Source organism: Podarcis cretensis, assembly GCF_951804945.1.
Source record: "Podarcis cretensis genome assembly, chromosome: 12".
Lineage (NCBI taxonomy): Eukaryota > Metazoa > Chordata > Lepidosauria > Squamata > Lacertidae > Podarcis > Podarcis cretensis.
Genome location: NC_137181.1, coordinates 27,353,576 through 27,380,176, shown reverse-complemented (window position 1 = coordinate 27,380,176; position 26,601 = coordinate 27,353,576). Strand labels below are relative to the sequence as shown.

The 26,601-nt window shown below is 40.2% G+C and overlaps 1 long non-coding RNA gene across 5 annotated transcripts in view; it reads left to right on the top strand.

Moving 5' to 3' along the window:
• LOC307200051 overlaps positions 1-26,601 on the top strand; it is a 162,419-nt gene that overhangs the window by 31,773 nt on the left and 104,045 nt on the right. Inside the window, exons 5-6 of one of the 5 annotated variants that reach the window (XR_013832300.1) lie at positions 12,422-12,503; positions 13,416-13,450. The exons of the other annotated variants lie outside the window; for them this stretch is intronic. This is a non-coding gene — a long non-coding RNA (uncharacterized lncRNA). Of the gene's footprint in view, positions 1-12,421; positions 12,504-13,415; positions 13,451-26,601 lie in introns of those variants that run through there. 5 annotated transcript variants of the gene reach the window in all.

Here is a 26,601-nt window from a genome sequence, read left to right as displayed (position 1 = left end):
TCTCCAGCGCCGATCGCACAGCGGGCTGGAGGACGGGGGAGCGCGTGCCCATACGCGTGCACACACGCTATTTCCGGGTCAGAGGAGCACTGGAAATAGCTTGTGTGCATGTGCATGGGCCTCCTCGGACCTGGATGTGCACAGGAAATAATGCTTGCTCATGCGCAAATAACGTTTGTGCATGCGCACAAGCTAGTTCCAGTTCCCCCCCCCCGCCCGAAAGTGGAAAGCCGCGCAGTGCAGCGCCGGTAAGAGCAGGTGGTGGCAGCAGGCAGCGGGGGTCGCCATGGGCTGGATAAACAAGTCCCTCGGGCCTTATCTGGCCCACAGGCCTTAGTTTGGGGACACCTGTTATAGACTGTCAATCCAGCTCGACAAGTAGATCCACCCAGCCAAATGCTGCCTTGAATGGCAATTGCTCTCAAAGGCCTCATTTCCTGCCCTTAATATGTGACATCCTTTCTGCCATAGATGCCAAGGAATGAATCTTAGATGGTGAACATGCACAGCATGTGCTCTTTCACTGAACTAGGGCCTTCTCTGGTTACAATATTTACAGTATCAGTGAAGTGAGGAGTTTATGTTTGACATTTACACTGTACACAGCTTAATTTAAACTGTGGTGTTGACTATGTAGGGCCTTGGAAAAACAGTGTGTGTGTGTGTGTGTGTGTGTGTGTGTGTGTATGTACATATATACCACCACCCATCATGCACTTTAAACTCTGTTCACTTTAGTTTTGTGTTGGTAATATAATTTGTACGTCTGAGATACAGTGTGTTTCTGCTCATTACAAGAAATGGAGGTGATTTAGCCATGCATAGCACCTGTCAAGTCTCTACTAATTGAGCTGATTATCCATTAACAAAGCAATGGTAGACTGACTCTCTCTCTCTCTCTCTCTCTCTCACACACACACACACACACTCAGAAAGGCTCAAGGGGTGGGTGGTGAAGAGAAAGAAAAAGAAAACCAAATGCCACCTGTTCTCATTAATTCAATAGCCAACATCAGCAGAGGCTTACTAATGAGAAGAGTAGAAAGTGCAATTATCTTGCCTCAAATGAAATGTATCGTGAAAGAGAATAAGAGAGTAATGACTCGCTGGATTATTTGATACATTCTGTTTGTGAAAAGTGACGTGCCTGTAAATGAGTACTGTGATGGACAAAGAATCCCCCCCAATATATATATATATATATATATATATATATATATTCAGATTTTCATCTAGAAGTCAGTGTAATGACATGTGAATTTGTCAATATAAACCACTAGATGTAGGCTTACGATAAGTTAAGGAAGTTCACAGAAGGAAAGTTTCCAGGCCCCTCTTCCCCTTCAAACCCACTACAACGTCCCCCCAACCAAGCCTCTCCAGAAGTTTGGGGGACTTTTCTGACCAATGTAGGAGAGAGCACAGTGGCTGCTGGAGGGCGGAAGAAAGAACAGGAAACTTCAATGAATTCTTAAGATAACTTACCTTAACACATAAGCCATAGTTGTGCAAGTTTAATAAAATGCAAAAGAAAATCCTATGCTATCTGCCTTTAAAGTGTCCATAAAGTTAGAGATCTGTTCTTGCTTGCTTCCAAAGGAAGCATATATCTACAACTTTTATTAAGAGTACGAGAATAGTGCCACATAAGACTCTTAATCTCAGGGTTGTGGGTTCAAGTCCCATGTTGGGCAAAAGATTCTTGCATTGCAAGGGGTTGAACTTGATAAAGTCCCAACTCTACGATTCTATGGTTTCTTAGGTACACTTCACCCAGGGTTTGTAGGGATGGAAGCAATCTTGCAGATATTTGGGGCCTAAGTTGTTTAGGGCTTTAAACACTAATGTGAGCACCTTGAATTGGGTGTGGAAACAAACTAGCAACCAGTATAGCTGTTTTAGAACAGGTTTCGTGAGTTCTAAATAGAACCCTGGCCAGTTATTTGGTCTTTGCCTTTTGTAGCAATTGCATTTTGTTTCAATTGACGTCATATTCAGGGGCAGCCCCACATAAAAGCATGTTGCAATAATCCAATCCGGAAGTTAGCAGTGCATAAAGTGCAGTGGCCAAGTTCTATGTCAAACAGGGGCTTTAGCTGTCTGGAGCGGGAACATACCAAAGCACACCTAAGCATCCAGTAATAGTGTTGGATTGCTCAGTAGTAAAGCCTGGGCTTCGCATGCAAAAGATCTCAGGTTCACTCTCTTACATCTCCAGCTAGGGCTGGGAGACTCCTTTCTGCAACCCTGGAGTGGCACTGCCAGTCAGTGTTGGCAATACTGAGGTAAAAGATAGACCAGTGGTCTCGCAGCAGCTTATATTCCTATCCTTCCTGACATGTAAACTTTCTGAAAAACCATCATTATGGCACATAATATCTAGTTATGCTATCCCTGGAAAAGAGAGTTTGTGGCAAACTTGTGACATCCTGAACCTCACAATTTAAGGAATGTGCTGCCATTCCATTTCTTAATATGCATGGAAGTGTAACATTTAAAGAACAACAGAGAGAGTGCTAGTTTTATAGAAAGAGATGTGCCAGAGCTCACCATGAACCCCTACCTCGTTCTCTTAGAATGGCCATGGTGCCGACCTAAGAGGTACCAGAACTGATTTCCAGTAAGTTCCAGCTGAAAAAAGCCCTGAACAGAGATATAGAATATTTAACATATAAGTTAGCCTGTACGAGAGCCCAGAATTGGACTAAATGATTCATCCGATTCTCCTGTGGTTCTTGTTAAATTACCATGGGGCTGGAAGAGGAAGAAGAAGAAGAAGCAGCTCTGCCCTGGATTGATTGTAGAAATTCAGCTTTTAGTAGACATCCAACAAGAGAGAAACATGAGATCTGGTTTCATTGCAGTAAGAGAAGAAAGGCTAGTTTAGCTTCAGGTACTGATTTCACATACAGCATTGTGTTGATTAAGGACAACTGCAGTGTTCCACATTAAGCCCTGGCATGCCCTATTTTAAGAAGACCAGCATGATGCTCTTGATAATTTTAATTGTCTTTAGATGCTTTAAATTGTTATTAGTTGTTTTAAATATGTTTTTATTTTACTTTTAATAGTGTTATTTTACCACTTTGGTGTTTGCTGCCCTAGGCTCTTTTGGGAAGAAGGACAGAATAGAAATTTAATTAATAATAATTCTACCCTTGACAACTGGGAGGAAATATATAAGAATTTGCTGCCTTCAATATCAGGCAAACTGAGTTCGCTTTTCTTGTTCTTTCTCAGGCATTTTAAATTATTCAGAGTTTTTCTCCCCCTCTTAAAGATTCACCCCTTGGTTGTTAATACGCAATGGGTGCTGCTGACTGTACAATTCTGAACATGACAACATCTGGAAAATCCCAAGAATGCTGAGCCTGACTATATGCAGTTTATAGGGTTTCAGGAGTCTGCGTTGCTTCCTTTTGCTAGCATTTTATAATTAAGGAAAATAGTTTAGATGGGGAAAGAAGCTCCAGAGTTTTTTCTTCTTCTTGACCTATTTATGCCAAGATGACTCTTTAATCACTAAAACCTCCGTGTTATAGGGGGTCAGAGGCTTTGTGTGTATTAACTCATGAAGTCCTAAGACAGAACTGAATAATTCATTAATTACTTTAATATGGCATGGTGTGGTTTTGTTTCTGCATTACACTTAATGAATTAAAACAGTGGGCTTGCATCATTTTATAAAACAAGGAGCAGGATATTAAGGGAGACCATCAACATTTTCAGTTTCCTTTCATTGACATTAAATGCAAGCTCTTACATCAGTGAATAATCAGTGCTTAGCTTAATGGCATGTTTCTGATGTCTGCCTAACCCTGACATTAAATCATTTTGTAAAGTCTGATAAGCTTGATCTTCTTCGCTCTAGAGTTATTTGTTGAACAATTTGTTGCTTTTTTCCTGAATTTTACAGTACTCAATATCACAACATCTGGGAAACCCCAAAGCATAAATCATTTTTTTCTTCCATTTTATCTATGTTAAATGAGAGCAACGGTCTCCCCCCATCCAGTAGCTTTGAAAATTTTGGAGGAATAGTGCAATATGGTTGCATAAAAGGGCTTATTCAAGTTTTCCTTTGGTAGCTGAGATCACAAGGAGGCCAGTTCTCTGAGTAGTTGTACAAATCTACCTGTGTGACACCTGTACCTTAAAGGACTGGTTTCCTAGCTGAAGCATGCTGGGCATTTTGAAGTTGACCCAATAGGGGGTATCCAGAGGAGGGCTAATAGATTGACATGGATATTCTTTCATGGCCCAAACGTCCTGAACAACCAACCTGGAGGAACTGAATATGTCATAATTTCCCACAGAATGGAAAAGTAATCTTGAAGGACAGCGCAGAAGCCCCAAATGCTTTGCGCAGAGAAAGAATAAATCTTGCCGCCCCCTGAAGCACCAAACTTATCCACGTGCTGTTCTAAGTGGCTAAGATGTTTACGTGGTACCTTCTCTATTTAATGCTTACGTGAGGCCAAAAATGGATGCCAGAGTTTCTAAGCAATGGGAAATATAAATGGATTCCCACTGTGAAAGGAAGTGATAAGATTACATGAGGTATTTGCTACCCCAAAAATGAATCAGTAGGTTGGGTCTCATTGAGGCTCCCTGCAGTTGAGAAATAGAAAGTGCTATCAATGACTTCAATGAAAAGTTGTATATGTGTATAAAACCCTTACGGTTCACAAACAACATATAACTACATATAATACTAAACATCAGCTAAACACACATAATCTAAAAACCAACAGATGCACAAGCAGTATGAAATAAAAAACAATAACCCCATATAAATAAGAAAGAGGGAAATAAATTAGTGCAAGATTAGCACCAAAAATATATAGCTGCTAAAACATTAAAGATCTGAGGAAATATAAGGTCTTCATCTGGTGCCAATTGTACAGGAGAATGAAACTCCCATATACTGTAAATTGTATATTCTGTCATCCAGCACAGAGCTAATATGCTTAAACCAGTTATCGTAGTGGGGAGGGATACCACCCTGCTTGTTTTCAGATTAATCTACAACCATCTCACTTCTTTTCAGGCATTGTAGAATCCCACTTCCTAAGGCTACTGGGCATCATGACTGCACTTCTTCCACTGTCAGATGCAAGATGCTTTTGTATACAAGGGGAACACAAGTGGGGGGGGGGGAGTTCTGTTGCACTCAGGTCCGGTTTGCAGGCTCCCCATCAGCATCTGGTTGACCCTTCTAAGATCAGGATGCTGAGCTAGATGGGCCTTTGGTTTGTTCCAACAGTGTTCTCCTCATGTTCTTATTTATGTTCCTTTTTATCCCTGCTTTGAAACTGAGGCAAGGAAGAAGGGCTAACCCTATGCTATTCATATAATCAGTTATCAGAAATCAATATATTCATATATGCTCATACATAATCGAGGCTTACAGTGTTTGAAAATCCATTTTGAATCAAAGGGAAGCTGTGCCTTAGCTAACTGCATATTGCTTGGAACAGCAAAAAGTTAAGAGCCGACCTTTCCCCTACTACTTCTGTGAACCCTGGACATGGGGAAGACGTGAATCAGAGATTATTATCAGCCCTACAATTTCTGTTCTATAAATAGGAAGAATCAGAAACTGGATGCCCAGGACCAAATGTGGTTTCCTAAGGAGTACTCACCTAAGAGACAAGGGGCACTTCCAGATTATGGGCTATTTTCAAGTGAAATTCAATCACCAGCAAATTCACGTTATGTAATAGAAGTTGATTTGGTGCTTTTGTGCAAAAAACCTGCTTTCGCCCTTCACCACCTCAGATCCGACTTTTTACAGTAAGGCAACTGATGGGTAAATGCACTGGAAAGCGTGGGCAGCAATTGCTTAGCACATAACCTCCCTATAAATATTCCCCTCCTTCAAAAACTTTCATTTGTGAATGCTGGTTAATTTTTGAGATAGATAGTGTGTGATGGGGGAAGCTAGGCAGGGAAATATCTCAACATCTGTGAAATGAACCACAGGTTAAAAGTAAAACAAAAAATGTGTGGGTTCATCAGCCTACAAAAATCCTGAATTTCATCAGACAATGCATACTAAATGCATGCAATATGCATGAAATATGACCTTGAGGATGTTTCCTCACTGAAGAGAGCACTGAATAGAGGATTTCATCATGTTTAGAATACTAAATCATTCTGCCACATTGCTATGGTAATACATGTCTTTTTGGGCTCCCTGTACCATTCTCCTATCAACTTACATTTTTTCTCATTTCTTAGATCTATGGTTCACCATCTCCATTGACTGCAACGAAACTGACTTCCATGTAATAACTTTAGTGTCAGGTTGCAGTTCTAAGAATACTCCACTTCAAGGAAGATTTAACTGAAACCTATGGGGCCCGTTACCAAGGAAGGGCATTTAGTGGTCTTGTGTACCTCAACATAACATTCTGTGCTCATCAGAACAGGGATGAGGTGAGGCAAGGCATCACTGGAAGGTGTTTCTCCAACCCATAGCTCCCCCTACTTTGCACTGCCCCATTCCTGTCCCAGTGAACGCAGTGCAGCTTCCCCCTCCCACTATGAACCACAGCTGGCAGGGATGAGGAAGTTGTAGTCCTAACCATTATCCATGCTGTCTGTGGCTGATGGAAGTTGGAGTTGAAACAGCATCTTGAGAGTCACAGGTTTCCCATCCCTCTTGTAGCACATTCTTGATACTCAGGAAACAGATATCCTAAGCAGCACTGATACTGGTAGTGTGGTTTACAAAAACCAATTCTAATTGGTGGGGTTGAAATAAAAAACAACAACTTCCCAAGTCTTAACTCCTACTGCCGTTATATTTGCTGTAGTACTAGCAGTACAATTTTACAGATAAACTGAAACTTTCAACAATCTCTCCCGATCTTAAGGAGAACCTCCCAAATCCAAAATCTATAAATACTGTTTTAAAACACATTTGCATATGGAGCACTAACAAGGTGTATTATCAAATTTGTGATTAGAGTTCTGTTTTAAAAAGAAAGGCAATTAATATGCTTTTTAGGAAAACATATTAATTCCTATGGATTTAATTCTATCTGCAGCTGACATTCTCTTTAATCAAAACACTGCACAAAATCAAAGGAAAAAGCCATGGATTAGAATTTCTTTTGGTCATGTTTTATCTCTCTTGCTCATTTAAAGAGCTAGTTTATTTAGCTCTCAATTTGAATACCACATGCCCATATTTTATAGACATAGATATAGGCATAATATACATGCATGGATGTACATATCTTTATATATGTATTTAAACAAAGATCCATCACATTTTAAGAAAAGAAAAATATGCATCAGCCACCAGCTGTGACTAGAAATGTTTCTTTAGCTTTCTACATTTAATGAGGCATTACGTTAGCATCCTTCTTTATATATCTATCTATCTATCTATATTAAGATCAGTAAGAGAATTATGTAAATAGAATAGCCAGGCCTGATGAAACATCAATTAGATGTCTTTCTTAGCAGCTGTGGGCTTCAACTCATGATGACAGATGATTAGCCAGAAAATTCTATGCATATTTATTTAATGGAACATTTGGCGATTGAGTTAGGAAGATTTATCCAGAAGCCATTAAAATGTTAGAAAATGACAACTGCATAGTTTAATGTAACAACAACAAAATAGTACAAAACTACACACACACACACACACACTTAAGCTATTTGGCTGTCCTTTTGGTAAGTTTGTATTGGTTCAATGATATACTTGGAACCTCACTGATTTTTGTTGTTTTTTAGTCCCGGGGGCGGGGGGGGGGGGGAATTCCAAAGCAGACATTCTTTTAGATTTTTAAGCTCTCATTATTTTCATACCTAATTTAGTTGCCCTTAAATCCCATTTATTTCAGTGGGACATAAGTGTAACTGACAGGTTGGATCCAACTTCTAAGCAGCCATCATGTATACTCCTATGTGAGAGTAGGTCCTGTTGAACCCAGTGGGCCTTCCTTCTGAATAGACATGCATAGGATCACACGGCTGAATTACAGCCTTTTGAGCATATCTATAACTAACCATATATAACTATAACTAACCGGAGTGTAATCCAGCTAAGATTAAGCACATTCCATTCTCATTCGTTTTAATGGCAGATGCCTAATGTTCACCTGGCGGAACCTTGGTGCTTAACTTTATCAGCTAAACCCCATATTATACAAGATGTGATAAAGTAGAAAGCAATTAGCCAATAATGAAAGAAGTGTCACCGTTAAGATTATTCAGATCAGGCTGCCTGATCTAACAACTTGCTGCAGATGCAAAATACAGGTATGGAGCTCCTCTGGAGGTCACAAGAGCTGCTTCCTCCATAGAAATGGATGGGACTGTCCTCTTCTGCAAAACATCCATATGCACACTTGCGGGATTGCTCTGAAAGCCTTAGAGCATATGGAACCTGCTGGACATGTTCAAAAGACTTTACTGAAACTGAAAAGTGTGAAAATAGCAGCACTTGGAAATCTATGATGACTGGTGGGAGGGAAGGGGTAGAAATTTTGTTCTGCCAGGGTGCACACAATCATGTTTTTCATGTGATGACTTGCATGTCTGAAGCCCCCCACCCCTCCCGATATATTCATTGGAGTCAGTTCACATATTCAGTTGCCGGTTGTCAAGTGGAAAGTTTATTATTATTACATTACAAATGATCTAGATGTGTTTGGTCTGCCACTGCATCTGACAATAATAATAATTTATTATTTATACCCCACCCATCTGGCTGAGTTTTCCTAGCCACTCTGGGCGGCTCCCAATCAAGTATTAAAAACAATACAGCGTTAAATATTAAAAACTTCCCTGAACAGGGCTGCCTTCAGATGTCTTTTAAAAATAGGATAGCTACTTATTTCCTTCACATCTGAAGGGTGGGTGTTCCACAGGGTGGGCGCCACTACCGAGAAGGCCCTCTGTCTGGTTCCCTGTAACCTTCCTTCTTGCAATGAGGGAACCGCCAGAAGGCCTTCGGCGCTGGATCTCAGTGTCCGGGCTGAACAATGGGGGTGGAGACGCTCCTTCAGGTATACAGGATCGAGGCCATTTAGGGCTTTAAAGGTCAGCACCAACACTTTGAATTGTGCTCGGAAACGTACTGGGAGCCAATGCAGATCTCTCAGAACTGGTGTTATGTGGTCCCGGTGGCCACTCCCAGTCACCAGTCTAGCTGCCGCATTCTGGATTAATTGCAGTTTCCGGGTCACCTTCAAAGGTAGCCCCACGTAGAGTGTGTTGCAGTAGTCCAAGTCCAATTAGTACCAGAGAGGGAAAGCTATGCACAAATATACTATGTATTGAATCTACCCCATGTGAAGGAACCCTTATTGCTTCTCAGCTTTTAGAACTTGAGAGTTTAGAGGGATTTTATAAATAAATAAATAAATAAATTCTGTCCTTGAAATAATTATAAGAAGTTAGCCCTCCCTTTAAAAAATAAAACAAAGAATTAGCTGAATATACTAAGAGCAGTACCATAAAATTTTGAAAGGACAGGGATCAACTTATTGTTTGATAAAGCTAAAGCAAGAATAGTAATCAATCCCCTGGCAGTGAAAATTTTAAATTTAAAATAAGCTTCAACAAAGCCTTTGAACCTTCAAACACTTTATCCTTAAGAAATTAATGGGTCCCTGAAGAAGTCTTATTTCCCCTTTCTGTTTCTGTTATGTGTACTTCAATTACATTAGCCAACAATGTAGCAAAATAACCAGTATAGCCCAGTTCCACAGAATGAATGAATAAATGGTGTGTTACACTTTTCTCCTCTGTTGTCTAGTAGTGTATGCGCAGAAATGCTGAACAACTGAGAAGACACTCACTGCCTGGTGTTTTACTTTTACTTTTCTTTTAAGTTTTTTGCTGATTCCCCTCCCCTCCCAGTTCTGATATGCCCATCACAATAGCCATCTCTCGGTCTCTCCTCCTGGCTTGTCTCCGTCTAGGTCCATTTCTGTTGATTGCAGCAATACTCTCGGATAAAAGCATCACTTTGCTAAAGGTTTCATTCAGTTGAACTTGGAATGGCCCTGAAGAGTCCTTCAGATGTTTCTTTCTTTTCAAGGCAATTGGGAACGTTTTCTTTTCCCTCTTAGGAGCAATTACTATTGCAGTCCCCAAGCAACTATGCCATCCTCTGCCTTTGGGCAAGAATGAATATAGCCTCTCTCTCTCTCTGTGTGTGTGTGTGTGTGTGTGTGTGTGTGTGTGTGTGTTTTCAAGTTCCAATACGTTAAAACCTCCTAGAAATGACCTTCCATGTGTCAGGTATAGGTTGTGGCTGCCTTTATTGTGCATTTCTTCTTTTAAAAAATCCCATCATAGTTATATAGTTTCAGTCTTGCTTGGCTTTTCCTAAACATGAAAAGAAACTTTGTGTGAACTGTTGACATTGTTTTCCCCGCCTAAGTTGCTTTAGTCTCCTTATCAACCACAGGCCTAAAAATAAAGGCTTTAGGGTTCTTTGCTGGACTCTTTGTCTTATATTTTCTATCAAGCAGGAGCAAAGGGTCCCACTGTTGGAGGGGGAGGGGTATATGACTAGTAGGGTAATTATGGATAGGCAGAGAGATTGTAACCTTTTTAGCAATATTTATTAATATTGCTAAAAATCCTGTGATGGTGGTAGTGGTGTGTGTGTAAGGGAGATTCACTGGAATACCACATCATAAACCCATTCTGACCTACTTGAGATGCGTAGCGTGACTTTTCCTTCCCCTCTTTGCCTTTCCCCCTTATTTCCCCTCACATTGCAGTGAATAGGAACCAGTTAGCCATACCAGCTCCAGGGCTTGCTTGGCTGGGTGTAGTTTTGTGTCAAAACAATTTTCCCCACCCCCGCCATTATCCATCAATTTTCTGTTTTCATAATTAATTGCAACTGATTTCATCCAGTATATGCATTTTTGTGATTCTTATATTTACCACTTCCAGGCTTCAGTGATTAAATGGCATATAAATTGCTGAAATTAAATGAATGAACCTCACGAATAAACAAAACGGCATGCAAAATTAATCAGTGAAAAATTCAGTGAAATTTTCAAGGGTGGAATTTTTGTTGTGCGCTCACCTTTTGAAGTGGCTGAGGGTTTTTGTTTGAATGTCTGTTATTTCATTATACAAATCACCTCACCAGCAGTGGTCTGCACTCTTTAGGCTTCCTGGGTTGCCTATGCTACAGGTAAAGCTCAAGGGGAAACTTAGGCCACATTCACACCATACATTTAAAGTACTGTGATACTACTTTAAACAGTCATGGCTTCTCCCAAAGAATTATGGAAGCTGTAGTTTTTTAAGGGCGCTGAGAGTTGTCAGGACTCGAGGTCTCTGTTCCCTCGCAGAGCTCGAATTCTCAAGAGTTCCCTGAGAAGAAAGGATTGATTGTTAAACCACTCTGCCAACGGCAGGTCTGGGAGAGGAATTGGAGTCTCCTCACACCTCTCAGCACCCTTAACAAACAACAGCTGCCAGAATTCTTTGCGGGTAACTTTGAGTGTTTAAAGTGGTAGGACTTTAAATTTATGGTGGCCAGCATGAGGTAACCTCTCAGAAGAGGAAGCACAGGCAGCCTGGGGACTGTAGAGCTCTGCAGACATGTTTGACTGGAAAGAAAAAAACACATGTACCAACCCTTATCTGCCTCATAACAATAAGGTAAGCTCAAAACCTCATACCCACCGATATTCTAAATTCAAGTTTTTTTGTGGACATGCCATGGTACTTCTGGCAGTGAAAGTGCCATCTCTTTCCAGCAGGCCTCCCTCTCTGGTGGTGGGACAGCACTTATACCACATCCAAGAGCCCCTCAGCCAGGCCTCGGGATGCTATCTTTGTAGTAACATCTCTATATATAACATAATGAGCTTTTATTATTTAGTGGATGTGGTATAAGTGCCTCTTTATATAATATAAAGAGGATGGGAGTCCTGAGGTCTAAATCATTGTGTTTATTGCTGTTGTCGTTTAGTCGTTTAGTCGTGTCCGACTCTTCGTGACCCCATGGACCAGAGCACGCCAGGCACTCCTATCTTCCACTGCCTCCCGCAGTTTGGTCAGACTCATGTTTGTGGCTTCGAGAACACTGTCCAACCATCTCGTCCTCTGTTGTCCCCTTCTCCTTGTGCCCTCCATCTTTCCCAACATCAGGGTCTTTTCCAGGGAGTCTTCTCTTCTCATGAGGTGGCCAAAGTACAGTGGGGTAATTTTCACTCCGCTAAGGAGCTCAATGGGTGACCTTAAGCCACCCTCTGTCTTTTGGCTTAACCTACCTCGCAGGATTGTTGTAAGGCCATGATGAAGTGGGAGAAACATACATTAGCCAAGTCTCAGAATGGTATCTCTATGTACAATGCTAGATAATGATTTTGGCATATGAGCTTTTATTATTTAGTGATTACATTTTTACCTCACATTTCCTCAGGGGTCCTGTCCTCTTTTGCACCTGACCATCCTATCAGCAACTGGAATAGGTGGGGAATGGGATCGGCGTCAAACCTTTTGAGGTAAACTCGCACAACTTTCTGTTCAGCCTTACAAAAACAGCACAGAGAAAAGAGCCTTCATCAGTTTGTTGGGGTGACACTTGGGGACATGATCCTAGGTAAGGAAATTGGGATATTATCATGCCCTGTTTTTATTCGTAAAATGCTGGATGGTACGGCTAATCTCCATGCCATTAAAAGTGCCACCTGCTTAATTTGTATGTGCCTGACTGCTGTTAAAGGCATAAGAGCAGAATCAATAAAATGGTGGTAGCTTTAGGCATGCATATTTTAGTCTTACATCAAGGGTGGGGCACTGTTTTCAGGCTGAGGGTCGTAGGTTGACCTTCCAGGAACCACATGCAAGCAGTGTATTGAGACAGTGCAAAGGAGCACCCCAAACTCACACCCATTCATACACATGAACACCTAACACCCACACAACACATTTTCACACATTACTATTATTTTACCATTATTAGACTTGTTAATCTCTTGTTAACCAAAAGGTTTCCAAGCAACCTATAATACATCACACATAAATATTCATTCATTTGTTCACACCCACACAAAAACTTTTTTGTTGATCATATATAAACATACTCTTATCTTCCTCCATTACTTTAAAGAAGTTCCTCATCTGTCTTTTTAAATGTTCTTTGGATATTGCCTGATAAGAAATTACATAAGCAGGGCAGCTTGCAGTTTGTTGCTCAAAATAATTTTTGAAAATCAGATATGAGCTGAACATAATTACATGGATTAGAAATAATTAATAGAGATTTGTGCTGGGATTTAGAATGTGCTCTATCCAGAGAGCTTATGAAATTACAGTCCACTCCATTTATTCTGTACACCCTTCTGAACAGATATTTGCTTAAAATGGGTTATAAAGCCAACCCATTTCCCCCTCCTGTTTCTGAATCCAGATAGATGCACCAATCAGATAACAAAGATCAGAGTGGACCTGCTGAGGCGATCCACAAAAGGGTGTGTGCGTCTCCGTGTCAGGGAAGAATGGGTGAGTAAAGATTGGGAACAAGGGGGCGATAGCGTTAGTGAAAGCAAGGGCTGCCTAGCAGCCAAATCCAAGCTGAATACTGGCTGGAACCAGCAGGGCAGAAGATGGAGGAACATTCTTGCATTTCTTCATCTTAGCAGTTTTCCCGCATTAGAAACAATGGCAAGTGCATTCACCGGAGACATTGACTCCAATGGCAAAACACTCTCCCTGGTTTGGAGTGTGTGTCAGACAGCTGAGAAGGCATTGGATCCAAGCCTATTTCCTGGTCCTCCCTCAACACAACCCTAGGCTTTCCCCAACTTTTCGCTTTTGGAACTACAGGAGCTCAAATGCAGGTAGGGACAAGGCTTTGTTTCTGCTGCACCAGAGTCCTTTCCCATACCCTGAAGAGTAAGGCTCAATATATTTGATGTCTTGCCAATGGTTCTAGGACAGCAGTGAAAGAAACTTGCTTTCTCCTCCTAGTCACATATATTACTTTTTTTTTTTTTTGGCCATGTGGGAGACACATTTAATCTCTTGTAAGTACAAACGGGTAGTTGTGCATTAAATTATTATATAACACTGCACATCTTCTCTTTTGTATGAAGAGATGCCTGGGTTTTTAGCATGCCTGGAAGGCTTGCCACCAAATTCAGATGCTCAAATACTTGGCTCAAATAACACTGTAAAATCCCTTGCTATGCTGTTTTACTGATGCAAAGTGATGACATTGATAGGGTGCCTGGGCCAATCCAATGACCTTAGGATGAATTGAGTCCCTCTTTGGCTTGTAATGGGCATCATACAGGGACAGAGTATCCTTTGTCAAATCTAGTGGTGCATAGACTCAAAGCACTTCTCACATAAACCTCACTGAAAAGTAATCATATTTTGCCTTCCTATTGGTACATAAACCTACCCACAGGGTGATCATATTTTCCCTGATAATGGGAACTGGCATAGAATAGTTTGATTCCATTCCAAATATTAATTATGTATACTAGGAATAGCAGGGCCTAGAAACATATGTTAGTAAGTGATAGGTTGCTTATCATCTTTGGCAAGAAATACATATATCATAATATTGGGTTTTGGACTTCCATGTTTCAGGCTGAGTCCATAAGTGGGTTCTGGAGTTAAGTCTTGGCTAAGATTAAACTCCCAGTGACAGCTTGCTTATATCTGAAATCCTAATATTGATACTGTTCCGTCTTTTGTTTCTTGGATCTGTATTTGATTTTGATTAAATGTTTTTAAGAATTATTTTCCAAGTAAAAATGAAAAGTGAGAAGGAGGCAATTCTTTAAGAGGTTTATATATACACCAGAGGGTCAGAAACAGCCATTCATACTCCTTACCGGAACAATTTCCTCATTTGAGATATAAAATAAGGCAGGGAAATGGCCCATACAATACATTCAAGTGTTAGAAACAAGGATTTCAATGTTTATGGCTCAAAGCCTTTTATTCTTCCTCAAAGTATGTGCTCATCTCTAATGTAAATGCACTGCATTGTCCTCTCATTGTCCTAGATTTATGAATAAATCATTAGTCTTATTTAATTAATGAGGTCTGGCTAATAATATTCCCAAACTGACTGTGCTTTCATATCCTTCAATTCCAAAATGTGTTCTTGACTGGTGTGCACGTGCACATGAACAGGGGGGTGGGTAAGAGAAGAAAAGAGATTCTTCATAATTCAGCAGTGCTTAGAAATTTCATCAGCAGAATGTGTGCAAAGTGTCTTAGCTCAGAGCTATGCAAACCACAGAGAAAATCAAATTTGAGTTATGCTTTTTTTTTAAGCTGGAAAAAAATGCCAGTGTAAGGTTGCCAGATGCCCCTGTATTTTAAGACATGTCTCTTATCAAGGGGAGAATGTAGGTCTGCAAAATAGAAAAGGCATTTCTGAACCACGTCCATAACAGATAGACTGTAGCACTGTCATGTTAGCATGGGATGAAACAGGACGCAGTCATCAAAATGGAACAGCTAATGTGAAAAAGAAGAGTAAAAAGTTGTGAAGGTGAGTCCATTCTGGCTGCAGAGAATACCATAATCATGGGTTGTTGGTAACTGGGTTTTAGCAAAGATGGAGCTCCAGTGATCTCTGCAACAGTTGACTTCAATTGGGCTTTGAGGGTGGGAGAAAAGTGAAAGTGGTAGTAACAGATATAGACCAATGTAGGATGTAGCAAGGACAGAGCATCTGCCTTTCATGCAGAAGGGTACAGGTTCAATCCCCAGCATCTCCAGGTAGGGCTGGGAGAAACCCTCTGACTGAAATCCTGGAGAGCCACTGCCCTTTACTGTAGACATCACTGAGCTAGATGGACCAGTAGTCTGACTCCTTATAAGACACCTTTCTGTGTTCTTAAGAAAGGAGATAGTTAAGTTATTCAACACAATCGAACGACATCAGCACAAGTGATTACCTGAAAATCTCACACTGGATGTAGACTAGCCAGTGCTTGAATGGGATGCCATCTTGCTTCCATTCAGTAGGCCCTTTCCCCCTCTTCTAGCCCTGCTCAGGGCAGAACTCTTTGTGGAACTGGGAGAGACAGCAGCAGGCAAACAATGTTTGCTGCTATCCTACAGTCTTCTGTTTGAAGGGCTGTCCAGTCCTTAAGTCTGGCTTAAAGGTAAAGATCCATAAGGAGCAGCAGGGTTTGGGGAGCTTTCTGTCAACAGTTAACAGAAAAAGATCCCTGCTGGATCAGCCCAAAGGCCTACCATGGCCAACCAGATGCCTATGGGAAGCCCGCAAGTAGGAGCTGAGTGCAGCAGGACTCTCCTCACCTGTGATTCCCAGAAACTGGTGTTCAAAGGCATACTGCTTCTGAGAGTGGAGGCAGAACACAGCCACCGTGACTAGTAACCATTGATAGCTTTATCATCCACTGACCACAAATAGCAGACTGAGAAGATGTACAAGTCACCTGTCCACAGTCTTTCCCACTAGGATGTTGTGGCTTTCTATTTAAATTATTGCTTTCCCCAGAGAGGCTCACCTGGTCCCATCATTACATGTGTTTAGGCACCAGGCAAAAACATTCCTCTTTACCCAGGCCTTTGGCCATTAAATAATCTATGACGTGTTGAGGGGGGGGGGTACTGTTATTATGATTATTTTATTATGCTGTCTGTTATTATGCTTTTCATTATGTTTTTATTACTGATGTTCTGTAAAATGTGTTGTACACTGCCCTGGAATCTTTTGACAAAGGGTGGTATATATAAATCGAACAAATAATAATTATTATTTGTAAATTTGCATCTATATGTATCAGCTAACATGCACATTTATTCCAAAACTGTGTCCACTTTTTTTGGCAAAATATGCGTGGCTACATCAACTGCAGCGGTATGAGTGTAAGAATGCTGCTATTCTGAGCACATTTTAGATGAGTATCACTTTGACATCTTTCTTCAATGCAAAAAACACACTGGCCAGTTGCATTCCTAAGTAGTCTTCTTCCCTTTTGATTATATTATAAAAGGATTAGTTTTCTGTAGCAGCAATGGGTGGGGGTGGAGGGAGAGCATTCAAGTGCCAGTGAATTCTTGTGCTTGTTTCAAATGCTTCAAATGTTGTTGTTTTAATATTTAAAGCTGTAGGGCTGTGCTCTGCAGCCAGGGGAAACAAAAACTTCACTTTTTAAATATTTCATGGCTTGCTGGACTCCAGCAGCAGCAATAGCAATAGCAATGATTTCTTTAAAACATTAACACTTTAGATGCCCATCACAGCAGGACAAAACTGTGTTAAGTTAGTGAATGTGCTGGAAATGATGTACATTGCAGGAATTTATTAAACACCAAATGGGTTATGTAGAGTTCATTCATAGCTGGAGAGCAAGCCCTTTATTCTTTTCTACTCACAAGGCCAGATTAAAGGATCTGGAGGCACTATGCTGAATTGCATGGTGGGAATCTCGAGGGTTTTACCTCACTAAACTATTATTTCTCCAGTAGCAGATACCTCTTTTTGCCTTTCTGACTCACACCTGCTCTCCCTATTTCATCCTATCCTTTCCACTCCAGTTATATTTCACATATCCTACTTTTCTAAAGATTTGCTACATCAGGGCAGTTCTATAAAATGCTTTTCCTTGCACCTGAATAATAATAATAATTATTATTATTATTATTATTATTATTATTTGATTGAACCCATTTCAAGTGTTTCCCAATGGTTCATAGCAATTTGTACCAAGGATCAGCTTTGGTTCAGCTCTTGATCATCCTAGTCCTCATAATCTCCAATAATTAGGTTATCTGTAACTAGTAGCTATTTCAGGCTGGCATTTTGAAAATATAAGATCATATTGACACCTAACATACAATATAAAAGTTTGCCACTCAGTTTCTTAGTTGCCATTCAGCTCAACAGCACCTGTGCAGGGAGCATCCAGATGGGTTGTGTCCAGCATTTTAAAAACTAGTGTCAGACACACATAAGAGATTGACTCTACTGTGAAATTTTGTTTATTACACTCTTATACAATTGCACTGTGACTACTGTGAATTATCCACAGTTTCGTTAGACTCCTTCAGCCATGTGTATCCCTGAACATGTAAAGATTTCTCCCCTAAATAATCCTCTTTTCTGCAGAAACCACAGAAATCAATATGCCCTGGCCTGGCTTATCTGGAACTCCACGTCCATAAGGCATTTGCTATTAGACAGGAGTAGCTGCTGCTATTTCTGTTGAATTTGATTTCACAGATAAAATGACAAACTGCTTAATGAGAAATCATTGGACTGGGTTTTTTTTTTTTAAAGTACGGGCATGTTACGGCACAGTAAGCCTCACATCTAGCAACACTCAATAAAAATAAAAATACATAGTGATTGAGATGGTGGTCTGAATACACCCACATGGCAAGCTTTTATTGAATCCAGTGTTTCTGGTTTTTAGCAACATACACAGTATTACAGTGCACTGAATTTGAAATGACTGTATAGAGGCTTTTTGATCTTAAGTACATGAATGCCTGGACTACAAATGTTTGCCTCCTGGATGGTTTTTCATTATTCTAAACTTCTGTGTTGCTAAGGCTTATTGTTTTTTATTGGGTTTTGGTCTCTTAGGGGTGTTAGTGTATCTTCTGTGTTCTATTAATGGGTCAGGCATAATAGCATTTTGCCTACACACCTGACAATTCTACTATTCTAGTGTACAGAACAAATATCTGCATACTGGCCATTTGAGGAATAATGGGAAGCTATAATTTCCTGCAGTGAATGATGCTCATGACCCCCTTCTTTTTCCTTCCTTGGCCACCAGGAGAAGAATGCAAATTCCCACATTCACTTTCAAGCTAACCAGAGTTCCCTATTACATCCAAAGTCAGGGAACTCTGGTTTGTTTAAACGCTATTTAATGAATAAGCCAGGAACAGAATCTATGGTAAACCACGCTCATATAGTCTTAGGGACAGCTCAGTCACTTTCCCTATGGGTGAGGAACTGATTTTAAACAAACCGGCAAACTAACTGAGGCTGTAGGAGCACAAGAGTGCCTCCCCCCATCTCCTGCCTTGCCAGAAGAGCCTAACAGGGTGTTGGATGAGGCAGCTTGACTGCCTTTGGTTCTTCCCAACCCCACCCTCCTTTTAATCGCACCAGAGGTAGATTTAGGGCAGCATGACTGATTCCACTGCTTTGGGTGTCAAGCCTAGGGAGTGCTGCAGGGCGTCACAGCTATGACATAGTGAATTGAGCATAATGGAAGGCAAGAGGCAGGGGGTCGCTGTATTTTGGCCTTGCACAGGGCACTGCTGAAATTTGAGAGACCAAAGTCCACCCCTGATTGCAGCCGTAGTTAACAATGCATATTCTTGCCGTAATCTTTTACTTATTGAAAAGTAAGGTTCCATAAAACTTTTACAAAATGTTTTGAAAGAAGTCCGGAAACTGTTAGCTGTAAGAGATAGGAGAGGATTAAGTCATCATGCCTCCTTTGTCACACGATGCCATCTGGATTGTGACAATGAATCTTTCTGTTAGGATACACTGCAGCAAAGTACTTCTTTTTAAAATCAAGACAGTGTATTTATTTATGCAAAATACAGGCTAAGCCAGCATTCTGACGTGTCCTTTGCAAAAGTCAGCTTTACAGCCCAGCTCTTTTCAAGGCTGTGCAGAATACTAAAATCATACTGCATGCATGTGCAAATACCATGCATGAAGATTACAATAACCAAACATCTTGTGCATGACTGGTCCCATTATTAGCAAAACAGGGCACTGAAGCATTTCCTCTTCACAATGAAATGCAGTTCTTCCCCTGCTGATAATGGCTATGAATCTCTTTCATATTTTCATAGATATATTATTTTGTCTGGTTGTGGGTATGCAGTATTGGGCACACAATATAATAGGTTTATTTTCCCTTGGGCTGTGAGAGTAGTCAGTGTGGCCCAGGGCTTTTTGCAATGAATAGAACATTGCTTTAGTGAAAATTTAAACAAAAGTAAATAAATAAGATCAGTAATGAGAAGGCATGAAAGAATACAGAGGGAATATTTGGTTGATTTGATTGACATCCTATGCCCTTTTAAAATGTGGTGGGGGTTTTTGGAAGGGGGATTATTGGGTTGTTTTTTTATTTTGATTATATATTTTGTGGTTTTTATATTTTGATTTTATTCTGTGAACCACCCAGAGACCTCTGGGTATAGGGCAGTATATAAATTCAATATATAATAATAATATAAACAGAAATCAGATGATCCAGACACAAGAGGAAGGTATCAGTTACCAGGGGGAAAGCCCAAAACAGACCAAAGAAGAATGAGTATGCTTACTGGGCCTGGAATGCTGATTGAATGTTGGAGTGGAGAAACAGAAAATTGGGAGGAGTGTGGAATGGAGTATCTTGTAAAAGGGCATGGCTGGCAGCAGGTGGGCCTGAATAGAAGCATGCCATTCTGCAACATTTTATTGCATTCCTACCTGATACATCATTTAACTGAAAATCACTAAATCAGCAAGAACTCGCTTGCAGCATTTGGTTTTTCAGGTAACATGAGAGAAGTAAAGCATTTGCCAACCTGATACCTTCCAGATGTTTTGGACTACAATTCCCAGGCAGTGTGGCCAATTGTCAGGGATTATAGGAGTTGTAGGATGGATGGTGCTAGGCTACTGAAGGCTGGCACAGACTAAGCAGCTCTGAACTGGAAATGGCAGCCTAATTATCTACGGTAATATGAGTTGTTAGCAAGGAGAAAGAAAGGAAGTCTACAAGCAGACGATTTAGTGAGAATGTGTCTAGATGGTATCCAGTGAAAGACAAATTGTCAGTGACATTTAAAATCCAGCATCAAACACTAACATCTTTGTTGACACAGTGAAATCATGATGAATGGATTTTTCCTGACCATTTTTGCTAGATGTAGTTGCCTTTCAAGTGCTCCATCACATAGTTCTCCAGTAGAACAAGTTGCGTAAGGAAACTGTGTGGAATCTCCATTGACTTTCCCCTCCACCCTGCCAAAGGAAATCTGGAACAAACTTCCATTGGGGATTCTGTTGCCATGCAGTAATGGCCAGCAAATTCTGGGCCAAATTCAGCTTCTGAAGGATACCAACCATTTTCTACTTATTTGCCAAGCCAGACTAAAGAGGTGTGAGTAGAGAGAGCTATAGTTATGAGCTTTGTCAACACAACTGCATTCTACTGGTGGTGAGAGCATTTTGCCTGGTCTATCACCTTCCATTCTCACTTAAAGCACCCGTCCCACAAATGAAACAATTCAGAACTAGTCAGGTTTTGGCCCGCTGGGCTCATTCCAACCTGACTCCTTTTTGGTGTTTCTTACTGTCCTCCAAAGTTTTCTGGGGGTTGAAACTTTTCATGGTATATGTGTGTTGCCCTCAGTATCACTTATTTGGATCACTTTGCAATTCACACTACATACAGCCAGACATTTCCAGACAGTCCTGTGATGATTACGTGTCAGCAGCTATCGATTCTGCCAGAATCTCATTTTATGAAAGCCATCTCAATACTGATTGTCCAGCAGTGATCCGTAAGAGAACAGAATTCTGTATTCATGAATGCACACACTCGTATATGTCTTTGCCTGATAACTGTGCACCCATAATAGGTAAGTGACATGAACAGGCACCTTCTCAAAGTTCAGATTGCTTGCCTTTGCATAGGTTAGCTCTAGTAATAAAAACACACCAATTTCCTTTCTAGAAGAATTGTATTCAGGCATAGCATGGGAAAAAATACCTAACAGTGAAAAATGAAAAGACATTTATAATGACTTTCTGTATCAACTATATGACCTTGTGAATGTTGCTACATCCTTTAATCTTTTTGTACTCTCAAACATAATGAATTAATGCAGAATTCACCAATCTGGTCCACCCCACCCCCCCATCCCTCCGATCTTTTGGACCACAGCTTTCATCAGCCATACCTAGCATGCCTGGAGGGCACCAGGTTGGCAAATGTTGAGTCAAGGCATGATGACTTGGAGGGATCAGGCTTGACATTTATTTATTTCTAAATGAACATTTTAAAATGTATTCCCCCGCCCTTTTCTTTTAAACTTTATTTTTTAAAAATCTGATTTAATTTATTGGGGGTTGCTTTGCCATTAACCAAACATATTATATTTTTATATTGTTGTGACCCACTCAGGGACCTTGTGGTAAAGGGTACATAAGAAATAATAACAGCAGCCACAACTGTAGGTCTAACAGAAAATCCTCCTGAATTTTTCTGGCTTCATACAAACGAACTCAAACACCAAATGCGGTTACTAATATGTCCTGGAAGTAATGGTCTTCAGCATCTGGGCAGCATCTGTGTACAGAACAAACTGCTGGAATTCATAGTCAAAGATAGCATCAGAAATGCTCTGAGGCTAGATATATTTACCCTAATATGGTGTAAATTATGAACAAATGACTTTGTGAATTGGATAGTGTCCCTTATCCATGGCAACAAATGTATCAAATTCAGCATATTTCATCAATTCCTATGGTAAGACAACAAACTACTAGGTTGTTTGACACCATTTGAAGAATATGCCGATTAACATTCATCTGCTAACAAAAGTGTCTTATCTAGAATGTATAAAATTTTGCTTGCTGAATATAGTGGTACACTTGATTGTCTGCATCAGGTATGGGAACAGGATATTGGTAAGGTAATATTCGGGGTGGGGAACAGAGTGTGGGAGAAAGTTCAATTATTTTACATTGATTCATACATCTGACTCCTTGCACTCTGAGTAGGATAATTAATAATTGTTGGAGGGGGTGTGGAGAGCTAGGTATCGTTTACTATATGTAGTGGACTTGCCCAGTGACTGGGGAGTTTTGGAATAAGGTTTTTATGAGCTCCAGTTGATTATGGGGCAGCTGCCAGATCCACTTGTGGTGTGTTATCCAATACTTATGATACTTTAAGGTACTTTTGAAAGATTCTTTGTTGAATTGTAAGCATTTTGTATTAATTTGTTAACAGTATAATGTATTTATGGTTATGTTTTTCATGTCTTGTAAGTTACCTGGAGACCTTTGGGTTAAGTTAGAAGTTAGTAGTAGTAGTGGTAATAATAATCAACTGTACCCAAAAGTTACCTGGCAGCAGCAGTAGTAAGAAAGTTGTAGCCGTCATTGGCACCCAGAGTGCTTCAGCAACAGAGTATAGGAAACCAGGATCCCTAGGAATTTAACCAGAGTTTTTGAGGTTTTTAGGAAAGATCAAAGGAACTAGATTTCTGAGAGGACTTGGTGGTCACAGTGCCACTGCAGGCTATAGCAACAGATTCTCTCACTACTTCTGTCACCACCATTAAGCTTCAGGGGCTAACTAAAGAAGCAGGAAGAGCTGCTGCTGTGGCTGGTATTGAAATAATGACAAGCTGAGGAATTACAGACTAATTATGAGATTGGCTCTGCTCATAATTAGCCCAGAAGTTCCAAACAGGAGATGTTTGAGGTCCAAACTCTCCGGTTCTTAATTTCAGCTGCATATTGGAGACCAGTCCAGTAATATATCGTATTGTTTTTTAAGTTTTAAAAAAGGTCTGCATTGTGGTTTCTTTCAGGTTGTTAAAATAATTCTTGTGGCCATAAAACTGTTCTCTAAATTATATCAAGAGTTTACACTTGAGATGCCCTTTAGGGCAGACTAAAAGTTCTTTGTGGTGATTTTCATCCTTCTCAAATATATGTGGACCTTTGGCATTATGTTCATTATATTTCTGATGCATTGCCCAGAGTTCCCAGGCATACTATATCATGAAGACTGACCTTTTTCAATGACTGCTTCTTCAGAATCATACAAGGAGTGACTGTGTACTACTGCAGATCTAGCTACAGGCCAATTCTGGCTCAATAAATTATTAACATTTACCCCCCCCCCCATCAGTTGGGAAATATTTTAAGCAACTGTGGTGATTTTCCTTTCTGAAGTGAGCGATCCTGAGGCCTAACAAAAATAAAAATAAAAAGTTTGTTATCAAGCAAAGGTGGTTTTTTTGGAGGTCTCTGGGCGTACCATATCACAAGCAAGTTGAGGGAGGAAAGTGGAGCAAATAAGTGTGTTCCACCAAAAGAGTAAACCCATAAGATATACCAGGGATAGCTAATGTGTTGCACTCCAGATGTTGTTGAGTCATTTACATATATGGCTTTCAATTTATTATATATAATCAAACTAGGAATGATACGGAACAGATTATTTCCAAGTTGCAAATACCTTTGAAGCAAGGTAGTGATTGCACACAGCAATACAGACATGTGGCTGGAGAGAGACAGAGATAGAGAGACTCGCTTGATTTTGTTGACTCACCTAAGTCAACAAAATATCCCTCTTTTCTTTAAGAGTGCATCTCATCTTTCCATTGCTGTAAAAGTCTAGGAAAGTACCGTATTTTTTGCTCTATAAGACTCACTTTTTCCCTCCTAAAAAGTAAGGGGAAATGTGTGTGCGTCTTATGGAGTGAATGCAGGCTGCGCAGCTATCCCAAAAGCCAGAACAGCAAGAGGGATCGCTGCTTTTACTGCGCAGTGATCCCTCTTGTTCTGGCTTCTGAGATTCAGAATATTTTTTTTCTTGTTTCCCTCCTCCAAAAACTAGGTGTATCTTGTGGTCTGGTGCGCCTTATAGAGCGAAAAATACAGTACCTTCTATATCAGGGTTGGCTAAAATGTGGTCATCCAGATTTTCTTGCACTATAATCGCTATAGCCATCCCTGTTTTTTTTTGAGCAGATTCAAATTATATTCTGGGATTGCATGGTGAGAAATATATATATAAGAGACAAACACTAACAATAATGACAACCCTAACTGCTTTTCTTTAACAAGCAAACGAAAACATACTTCCTTTTTTATCTCCTATAGTTCTTGTTCAGAAGAAGACACAAATGAAACTAAGCAGCACTTTTCCAGATGTTTACCTTCTATGTCGCAATGGCACTTGGGGTTTATCTGATAAACATAGGAGGGTGATTGATTTGGTATAAGTGTTGGAGTCCATGCAAACATACGTTGTAGTAAGCAGCCTTCCCCAAAACTGGTGTCCTCCAGATGTTGTTGAACTACAACTCCCATCATGCTTGACCATTGGCCATGGTAACGGGCTGATGGGACCTAGATTCCAAAAATATCTGGAGAGTACCAGGTTGAGGAAAGCTGTAGTAAAGGAAGTTGTGGTAAGTGGGGATTAGGAAGACAGAAACAGAGCTACTAGTTGCATCCTCAACATCACAGTTTTTTCCCTTCCTATGAGCAGAGAAGCACCCTGCAGATTATCAAAGTAGCCAAGGTCAATGATATTACACAAATGCAAAATAAGCTAGAAAAGTGTCCTGTTGGTTTGTGTGAAATTCTCAACATAATGTCACTGAACTTTAAAACCACATCTGTCTATACCACAGACACATTGCCATCCCCAGCAATATTTTCCCTTGTTGACACTGCAAATGTCAGCATGTTGGGGGGGGGGGATTAAATGATGCACTGAGATAGGTAAATGAAGGTTTTAAGTGAAGCTTTCACCAAACTAAAACAATCTAGATTTTTAAAAATAAATAAATAATGGTATTATTGACTAAGCAAAAATTGCAAAAATATAGCAAAAATTGAAAATATTCTGTACCATTTAATGGTTGGTGCATAACCATCACTTGGTCCCTGGTGTATATTTTATTTTATTGTAGCATTTGTCTCAAGCAATCTTACCAAGGAATATTCAATGCAGCTACTTCAATAAAGTACACACTGACACTACAAACATGAGCTGTAGCCATTTGATAAACATTTAACTCCCTTCTTCCCTTCCCCCACAATCGCTGCTAAGGCACAGGAATGTTTTTGACTAAATAAAATAAATAATATTTCCCTGCAAGGCTGTCATCTGGAGCAAATATACTTGAGAGCATGTTTGACTGAAATTGATGGATTTATTTATTTAGTTAGTTAGTTAGTTAGTTAGTTAGTTATTAAATTTACATCCTGCCCTTCCTCACAAGGGAGCTCAAGGTGGGATACTAAAACAAATTCATTTTACTGTTATTTATTTTATTTTATATTTATTTCATAAAATGTACACTCTGCTTGTTTTTTAAGAAAGCTTAAAGTGGTTAACAAAGAGTATTTTTATTTTAATATATTTATATCCCACCTTTCTCCCAAGTTTGGTTTTCAGTACATATATATCCAGCCTTTCCTCCCACACACAACCAAAGGCAGCATAGATGGGATTCCCAGACAGTCCATTGTCCAAGACTTGACTAAACCCAAACTTTCTTAGCTTCAACACAATGCCTCAGATCAGATGCCTTCAGACTAGGGATGGGGGAGGGATTTGATGTAGTTTGCATTAAAAGACAAACCTACCTATTTCACCCTTTCCAAAACAATGCAAGAACCTCTAAAAGTTGTTATTCCTCCACATTTTGCAATGCAGTTTCCTTATATAAATGGGACTGCTTCCTGATAGCTAGGGCTAGGGCTAGAGTGACAGCAGGAGCAGGAACACTAAGGAGAAACTATGCATCCACATATATTTCAGCTGAATTCAGAAGATTACCACAACATTAGCACAACATCACCACCCAAAGAAGGGACAC